This window comes from Amphiura filiformis, chromosome 20, assembly GCF_039555335.1.
Source record: "Amphiura filiformis chromosome 20, Afil_fr2py, whole genome shotgun sequence".
Lineage (NCBI taxonomy): Eukaryota > Metazoa > Echinodermata > Ophiuroidea > Amphilepidida > Amphiuridae > Amphiura > Amphiura filiformis.
Genome location: NC_092647.1, coordinates 38,730,903 through 38,740,894, shown reverse-complemented (window position 1 = coordinate 38,740,894; position 9,992 = coordinate 38,730,903).

Below are 9,992 nucleotides of genomic sequence, written 5' to 3'. Positions count from 1 at the left end.
TAAACAGTCTATAATATCGAATTGATTAATTCGAATTAAACAATTCATCGAGTGGCCATGGGCAGCGCCATTAGACATGTTACAAGACTACCAAGTGACAGGTGATGGACCGTACACACACAAAAAGAATAGGCACTTTTTTGATGATTTTCATCAAGGTTACTCACAACTTACGTAGCTATTAAATTTATTATACAACAGGGGTCTCTGACTTTTTAAGTACGTTATGAAAAACTTAAAGCCTTAATGTACGATCTTTTTAAATTTTTAGATTTTTCTTTTTTTCTTCTAAAATGATAATATGCAATCATTATGAAAGTTCACAATACATTTGGACGCGAAAAACATTGGGAATTTGCAAAAAAAAACCCATCATAAACTTCACCTCTATCACTCAAAACATCTCGCACTATTTGGATTAGGACAGCGAGTGCGGACTCAGAGTTAGTCTCCTACGCGGCCAGTTTTGTACGAGACTACGGTTTGATCGTGGCCAACATAAAGTCATAATCTAAAAATTATGACTTTATGTCGGACCAACAGAAAATCGTCCCGTTTTACTACAAATAGGACGAATAATATTTGACAGTTTGCTCATAGATTTAAGTTAGAACATGTGTAAGTATTACAAATATTCCAAAAAAATCGGTTTTGAAAAAAATAAAGGTAAATTCTGAAAAAAGATCGTACATTATGACTTTAATTTAAAAAATATTTACAGACGGAAATAAAAATCCATCGACGGAAAGTTTTGTTATGCTCTCACAAACTTAGAAAAAAAATCTGAAAAATCTTGGTCTAAAAATTGGCCAAGGTTACTGCTGTCCCATTCAAAAGCACAGGAAGACCACCCGCAGGCCAGCGTTGAGGTCACCTTTCCAGACATCCTGTCTACAGGCAGTAATGGATACTACCAGTGCTAGCATCAATGAATTGTTTAAAACAAATTAATAAATTCGGTATTATAGACTGCTAAATGAGAGACTTGTTCATCTTACCTGACCATGAAAAATGTATCTGTTTCATTTTTTTTATACACAGATACAACATACATGTTGAAATAGAAGTAAACCTCAGAAACCAACCTGTTTTACACTATGCTTGATTTCAACGAAGTTTATAATGATATCAAATTCTTCATCATTTTCAGCAAGTCACATATTTTTCAAATTTCAATGTATACTATGATCAGCTCTTAATAGGCGGGAATTATTCGGTTTTTGTTACTGCGCGAGTCAATAAAGTTCCAACTTACGCACGCGTAAATTCACAAAAGCACGCGTCATTCACGCAAAGCCCAGTTCGCGTAGGTGCTGCGCCTAGCTGTGTGTACGACATTCTGTATCAATCCACGATGTTATGAGTCCCGCCTATTAAGAGCTGATCAGAGTATAGTTCTCATTATCTGGGATGTGTTGTTCAAAGTGTTCATCATGATGTAAAATCAAGTTAAGTAAGGAATATTTGCAATGTAGTTCTCATTATCTGGGATGTACATGTATAATTGTTAAAAGTGTTCATCATGTAAAAGCAAGTCAACTAAGAAACATTTGCAATGCAACTCTCATTATCTGGGATATACATTACATTTTGTTACCTGGAGAGGTTTGATCATGTCTCATCTCCTTTTTCAACCAAATCGACGGTAATAACTCTTGTAGTGAGGGATCAACATTTTTACCACAAATTGCCTCAGACAAAACTCAATTCCTGGGAACCAAATACCACACAAGGTCAATTTTATGTAACTCATTGACCCATTTGTTGTTATATACTACCTCTAGCTATAATGATATCCTTGTGATCTGGTCAACTCATTGACAGATACGAACCTCAGGAGGGAATTCAATTATTGATCAATTCTCACCAGATAGTGAAACATAATGAGTGTTAAAAGTGTTAGAACTAAGGCAAACCCTCATAGTGAGGCGGATATGTGAAATAGATGTTCACTTCTGGCAGAAATCATAGAAATTGGTAGTTGGGGGTTCTGAAGTATGCTGATTTCCCGGGGGGGTCACTCCCATTGTGGCCTGTACACCATCCACGATAATCAACTTTTGAAAAGCACCCTAAACAAGGATTTAACCCTTGGCTAAAACGACACCCTAAACGGGGATTTCATTCCTAACATCAAATTTCATACCCTAAATTTCATTTCCGCGTATTTAGAAATTGCAATTTTGCTACCCTTTTTCCAATTTTTCATGTTTTTGACACCCTAAACGCGATACGCGCGTATCGTGCCTACCCACGAAAAACGACCCTTTTACGCGTTTTCATTATCGCGGATGGTGTACAGGCCACAATGGGAGTGACCCCGGGCTGATTTCAAAAAATCTTCGGATACAAATGATATGTGTATCCGTTTGGCGGCCATCTTGGATTTCAAAATGGTATGTTGAATATCTTGGCCTGTGGAGATCACAGGATGCTAAAAATGGTGGCACTCCCATATTTGTAATGCCAAGGGTACCGTAAAAAAGTATTTTTAAACATGAGAACTGTTACCTCAAGCGACCAGCTTGGATTTCAAAATGGCCGCCATTTAAAAATAGTATGTTGAATATGGTGGCAATACCCATATGTACAAATGTAATGCCAAGGGTCCCATACTTATACATAATTATAAACATGAACAATTTGATCTTAAGCAGACATATTTGATTTCAAAATGGCCACCATTTGAGTTTAATAGTATCCTTTGTTATTTGTGACGTAACCAAGATAAATAAAACGGTACTAGGTAATGGTAGTCCTATAAAGGGTCCTAAATACTACTATTAAACAATAAAACTATTCCAGTGGACTTGTCATCTTGAATTTCAAAATGGTTGCCTTTCCTAACTAGTTTACTAGTATGTGTTTGAAAGTGGTAGTACAACTCATCAATATCTGTATATTCAATACATGATGAAAGGATTACATTGGTTGTCAGGAGCAATTTACCTTCTGGTACCGACAACCATTTTGAAATTCAAGATGATAAGTCCATTGAAACTGTTTAATAGTAGTATTTAGGACCCTTTATAGGACTGCCATTACCTAGTGCTGTTTTATTTGTGTTGCTTACGTCACAAATAAGGATACTATTGAACTCAAATGGCAGCCATTTTGAAATCAAATATGTCTGCTTTAGATAGTATTTTTCATGTTTATAATAATGTATAATTATGGGACCCTTGCCGGCATTACATATATGGGTATTGTCACCAATGTTAGCATCCTGTGACCTTTACATGCCAATATATTCAACATACTATGTTTAAATGGCAGCCATTTTGTAATCCAAGCAGGTTGCTTAAGGTAACAGTTCTCATGTTTAAGAATACTTTTTATGGTACCCTTGGCATTACAAATATGGGTATTGCCACAATTTTTAGCCTCCTGGGCCAGAGCCAAAAATGGTCATCACTCAACCTAAAATTTAGAAATTGTTACAGGAGTGAATTTCTCCTCTGGTTTAATAGACCACTTACCAAAGATTATGAATCAGCAAAAAAAAATTAAAATTTGCCCGTCAATTTTGGAATACAAGCAATAAAACACACACGTAGCGCCCTCTCGGTGTGGCGGGACGGAATTGTTAAATTTGATGTTACTGCATATTTAAAAAAGATTTTTTGTTTATGGTATTATAAAGGTTTTCTGTATACACAATTTCAGCACTAAAAAAAATGTCAGTGGACTTTGTAAAAATAAAAAAATAAATTAAAATATGTGTAAAATTCCGTCCCGCCACATTTTGAGGTGATTTTTTTACGTTCCGGAAGGGACTAAAAAAAAATTTTTAGTCAAAACTTACCAAAATATCAACTATTATGGTAATAAACATTACTGAGTACATAAAAATTGAATTCATCAACTTTGCTAGGCTCAAAACCATTTTAACTTCTTCTATTTCAGGCCTTTTGTGGTAGGATGCCAGCAATAATTCTATTTTCAGGGTCTTTGGTGTAAAACACGGCGCCGCCACATTTTGAGATGATTTTTTTAAGTTCAGGAATCTATGAAAAATTTCTTTCTCAGTCAATATTTTGCAATAATTTTTCATTGGAAGTGAAAGAAAAAACAATTTCCCAAGGCGATGGGAATAAAACCCTGTTGCCCGAGAAACCCAGATTTTCTACCCGGGGGGGGGGGGCACCTCCAACTTTGGAGGTGATGCGTATGTAGGGCTGAAGACCCCCTTTTTCAGCATCGCTGTCACCCAAAGACCCCATATTTTTTTACGAACACATGTTCTGTCACCCGAAGACCCCTTATTTTTTCATTTGATCTGTCACCCAAAGACTTTGACTTGTTCAATTTTAACAGCAACTTTCATTTATCAATGATTTTGTCACTTATTTTGATAAAACAAAGAAATTTGAAGCCATTTAGAACTAGAAATTTGATTTTTGAGGTTTCTGTTGCGCTGTTTTGGCTCTCACCCAAAGATTCCAGTTAAAAAAAGGTCATGTTCTCACCCAATAACCCCATATTTTTTACATTTTGCTCTCACCGAATGCCAAAAATCATGCTCTCGCCCAATGACCCCATATTTTTTTCATTTTGCTCTCACCGAATGCCCCTTAGTGCGAAAGTGCCAGCCCTACACATATCCATTTCGAATTGAAGTGCACCCCCCCCCCCAGATTTTCTGTTTAGGGATATTTTTACAATGTACAAATATTTTCTGTATTCATGTTAAAATTTTTGTTACTCATTTTTTACATGACAAAATTATTTGAGACACTCACTGTTTGTTGAAATCGATGCACTTTCTTAGGCACTCATGGCTGAAGAACTTTGAAATTGATATGAGCATGTGAAGAGAAGTTTGTTAGCTTGAGTGAGATAGCTCAGAATTCCGTATCGTCCAGATTTGAATGATTTTGTGAAAATTTGTGCGATTCACATGCAGTGTAAAATTGATTAAGTATGATATGATATGATATGATATGATATGATATGTTTTACTTGCCTTCAGTGAGTGGCTGTCAGTGTGTGTCATCAGTAATATTGCCCTTCCAGAATCTCATAATATTGCACAGCCGATAATAATTTGATTTTAGATCAGTATTGAGTTATTCCAATGACAGGTTGGTAATGTTTTGTAGCTTAGCCAGTAACTTCTATGAACCACATAAGTAAAAGTACAGCCATGTGTTACGATGTGCCTTAATATAAATTATATATTTGTAATCTGGAAATACAAACGCTTGTAAAAATGTTGCTGTTGCAATTGATTTCACTCTTTAAAACATGCTTAATGTAAATGATCTTGGCACTCCTGATCTTCAGCGCACTAGGCCCTACTCCACTCCACTCTTTAAAAAAAAAACGTTCTACGGTTCTACACACAGGACGGATAAACATGCTAAAGAGAAAAGGGTTCTATTTATTTGAAAGAACACCATATCATAATGGATCTTTCTGGCATTTCAAATCCTTTTTCAGGTCTAAGATGATTCTTAAAATTTTGACTTTGGTTGCTATATCTTTGGGTTCAAATTTCTTGAAAATTGGTATTTTGATGGGTTTTCAAATTCTCAGTGGCACACCCATACCCTTACCAAATTTAAGTACCCCCCCCCCCACCACCACCACCTTCTGGAGAGAGGAGGGGGATGAGGGGATGGAGAAGTACTTTAATAGTGCATTATGGTTTTTATACTTGTTTGTAGAGCATGTATGTAGTATTTTGTAGAATGACAGTACTTACTTTTGTCATGATATTGTTAACCTGGTATTAAACAATAAACATGGTTTCTTTTACAAAAACAATGTTGGGTTTGATTATTTTGTTGTATTCATTGGATTAAGGCGATTTAATACCCTGATTTTCATCAGTACCCATCTTCTTTTTTTTTTGTGCAAATTTATAAAGTATATAATATGTTCATCATCTCATGTCCTGAACTTATAAAATATCTCTACATACAAAGTGGTTTTAAACCATTTAAAAAAATCATTTTAGCTCTATATATTTTTTTGTTTACTGTATCCTGGTAACTGAGATGTGTGTTTCATAACAAACCATAATGTATTCTATTGAACATGTCCAAGTAGAATACATGAATAGAATACATTAAATCCTTTGTTATACTATCTATAGAAATATACTCACTGATTATAACACTGAATAAATTAAATAGGCCTAAATAATCTCTTCCACATAGACAATTTAATACTACGCCATGTATGTATCTTCTATAATATGTTGTTAGGAAAAGAGATTAAAAAAGGCTATAAGGTCATCAAAGGTCAGGTTATAGGTCAATTGGTTCAGGTCAAATTCAGGCATCAATTTTGAATACATGTGATAGTCTGTGATATCATACATGTCATAATGAGGCATCAATTTTGATATTTTGTCTGTTACTGGATATATAATGGAAATTTGTGAGGTGGATATACTAAAATACCTTGGGATGTAAATGGTGAGTACAATTTAGATTGCCTAGTTGAGTTGTATTGGGCAAATAAATATAAAATAGTTACCAAAATCACAAAAATTAAGCTTGTACGGAAAACTACCTAATATGGCGGTATAGGTGACAAAAATACAATCTTTTTCAACATTGCTGTAGTGTGGTTGTGGTAACCTGTTACCTATGGCTTAATTAAGTTTCAGTGACATAGTGTTGCAAGTTCAAAATACAAAATATAGCTCGACATTGAAAATAGAAGCATTTTAACCGGTTCGTTTTTTGATAGTTGTGGAGCACCAAGTTCATGAAGTCATAAAAGAAATCAGGGACCACTTATTCCCATTTTACATATCAACATTATTTCCCTAATGTGTTAGCAACACATATCCAAAATTTTAACGAAATCCGTTGATAGTAAGCTTTCCAAAATGAAGTGAATTTAAATCATCAGTGATGCCTCCTTTTGGCTTCTATCTTCCAAAGCATGTAAGCTACATTGATACCGATGCCACCAATAAAACGAGAAGATTTGCCCCTTCATTTTGCATACCACTTTGTCCAATTTTTTTTTGTAATTTCTTCACAAAATGCAAACAAAAAATCAATGGGTGTAGTACCCCCTTAAGCTAATGGATATTGTCCTCTCTTTCTTCAGGGGATAAAATACAAAGATACATACAAAATAAGGGATGGCCCCAATAAGGCATGCTTGGCAGAACCCATGCTTTAAACTATGTTCATTATCTGGCTTGAAATTGCGCTTATGGTCCTATAACATACTAAAGATGTTTTTAAAAAAGTTCATTCTGATAAATTTATTATTAATTTCCTTTAAATTTAAATTTGATTGATATTGTTTATTTACACAAGATCAAAATAAGAAAAATAAAGATCTAGTCTATAATGTTACACAATTTAAATATTTAATGAGGGCTATGATAAAAAACAATTACAATTTCTTTATTTAAAAAAATCCTATACACTAGTCTAATTATATCATTTTATTATTATTGTTTCTTTAACCCAGTACTTTTAAAATCATAAATAATCAATGAAGCCGCCCTAGCTGCTCCAGAATTGGAAAGTATTTTGCATATTAAAAATACTCCAATTTCAATACAAATGGTCTTAAATATTGCTCGTATGTGTTGAAATTTGACCTCTGTGCTGACCTTTGATCAAATTGAATATGGCTGGGAGTGCCAAATTATTTTTTGTTAACATCTTGAATAATAGGACTATAAAATGAAGCTAAAAAGTTGGGTTGGTTAGTAGAGTCCTGGGGGATGATTATCCCCATATATGCTATACAAATGAAGAGCTTTGTTACAAAACCCCTAACATCCAGGGCAACACAGTAGTTCCCTCGCTTTGCACCACTGAGGTCCCGGGTTCAAGCCAGGCGTGGCCCAAGGACTCATGTGCACTTGGTTTATCCCAATTCCATGCTCGCTCTCGTAGGTTTTCTCCGGGATCTCTGGTTTCCTCCTGTTTTCAAAAAAATTGGTAATTAGTTGTTTGGTAGTTGTGGAGCACCAAGTTCATGAAGTCATAAAAGAAATCAGGGACCACTTATTCCCATTTTACATATCAACATTATTTCCCTAATGTGTTAGCAACACATATCCAAAATTTTAACGAAATCCGTTGATAGTAAGCTTTCCAAAATGAAGTGAATTTAAATCATCAGTGATGCCTCCTTTTGGCTTCTATCTTCCAAAGCATGTAAGCTACAGTGATACCGATGCCACCAATAAAACGAGAAGGTTTGCCCTTCATTTTGCATACCACTTTGTCCAATTTTTTTTTTTTTTTTTCTTCACAAAATGCAAAAAAATGCAAACAAAAATCAATGGGTGTAGTACCCCTTAAGCTAAGATAATTAAAAATGGATATTGTCCTCTCTTTCTTCAGGGGATAAAATACAAAGATACATACAAAATAAGGGATGGCCCCAATAAGGCATGCTTGGCAGAACCCATGCTTTAAACTATGTTCATTATCTGGCTTGAAATTGCGCTTATGGTCCTATAACATACTAAAGATATTTTTTTTTTTTTTTTTTTTCATTCTGATAAGTTTATTATTAATTTCCTTTAAATTTAAATTTGATTGATATTGTTTATTTACACAAGATCAAAATAAGAAAAATAAAGATCTAGTCTATAATGTTACACAATTTAAATATTTAATGAGGGCTATGATAAAAAAACAATTACAATTTCTTTATTTAAAAAAATCCTATACACTAGTCTAATTATATCATTTTATTATTATTGTTTCTTTAACCCGGTACTGTAATCATGAATAATCAATGAAGTCGCCCTAGCTGCTCCAGAATTGGAAAGTATTTTGCATATTAAAAATACTCCAATTTCAACACAAATGGTCTTAAATATTGCTCGTATGTTGAAATTTGACCTCTGTGCTGACCTTTGATCAAATTGAATATGGCTGGGAGTGCCAAATTATTTTTTGTTAACATCTTGAATGTGTTATATATAGGACTGTAAAATGAAGCTAAAAAGTTGGGTTGGTTAGTAGAGTCCTGGGGGATGATTATCCCCATATATGCTATACAAATGAAGAGCTTTGTTAACATCCAGGGCAACGCGGTAGTTCCCTCGCTTTGCTTGCACCACTGAGGTCCCGGGTTCAAGCCAGGCGTGGCCCAAGGACTCATGGGCACTTGGTTTATCCCAATACCATGCATGCTCGCTCACATAGGTTTTCTATGGGATCTCCAGTTTCCTACTGCTTTCAAAAAATTGGTGATTAGTTGTTTGGTTAACAAAAATTTCCTTCACTGGAATTTGGGAAGCTGCACAGAACCATTGGTGGACTTATGTTACAATCTATAGGTTTGCGCTATTCCGGCTGCACAATGCCTAGTTGATGGGATCTGATTGTGATGATTCACCATGCATGGCAGCGAAATTACAGTGCTTTGAACACTCTGTGATCTGTGGTAGGCCTAAGGCGCTATATAAATACCGAAATTTATTATCCACTTGCTCAATTTTGAGGACACATCAAAAATTCATCAAAAATTCACTGCTAAGGGTAGCCTAAAAGGCAGAAAAGACAAAAAGACAGAACAATTTGGAGTAATGAATTAAAGAGTTGACAGGAAGTTATAGGAGTTAATGCTTGGTTTGCTAGTTTAAAAAAGAATTATCTCTTTTTTATGACTTAGGGTTCCCTTCTACACCTTGAAGGTGAAAAAGATTTTTTATAGTCTTGTAAGGGTGCCCTAGGGGTTAGAAATAGCCTGACCAAAGTTACCCTGTATTTGGGGGCAACTTTGGTGAGTAGGCCTATTACATTCTATGAAGAAAACAAAAATTGACCTCAGCTGTATCTGGGCAAGTTGTTGTTTTTTGTGACATTTGACCCCTCACAAAATTAAAGGAGTATTTCGTGATCCTAGCATCCTCTTTCTATGACATTTTTCAGTAGGCCTATCCATGAAAAAACCTTATTCCCAAAATTTCAGTTGATTCCGATTTTGCGTTTCTGAGTAATATGCATGATTATGTGTATTACACTGCTCCATAGACAATGCGACGTAATTTC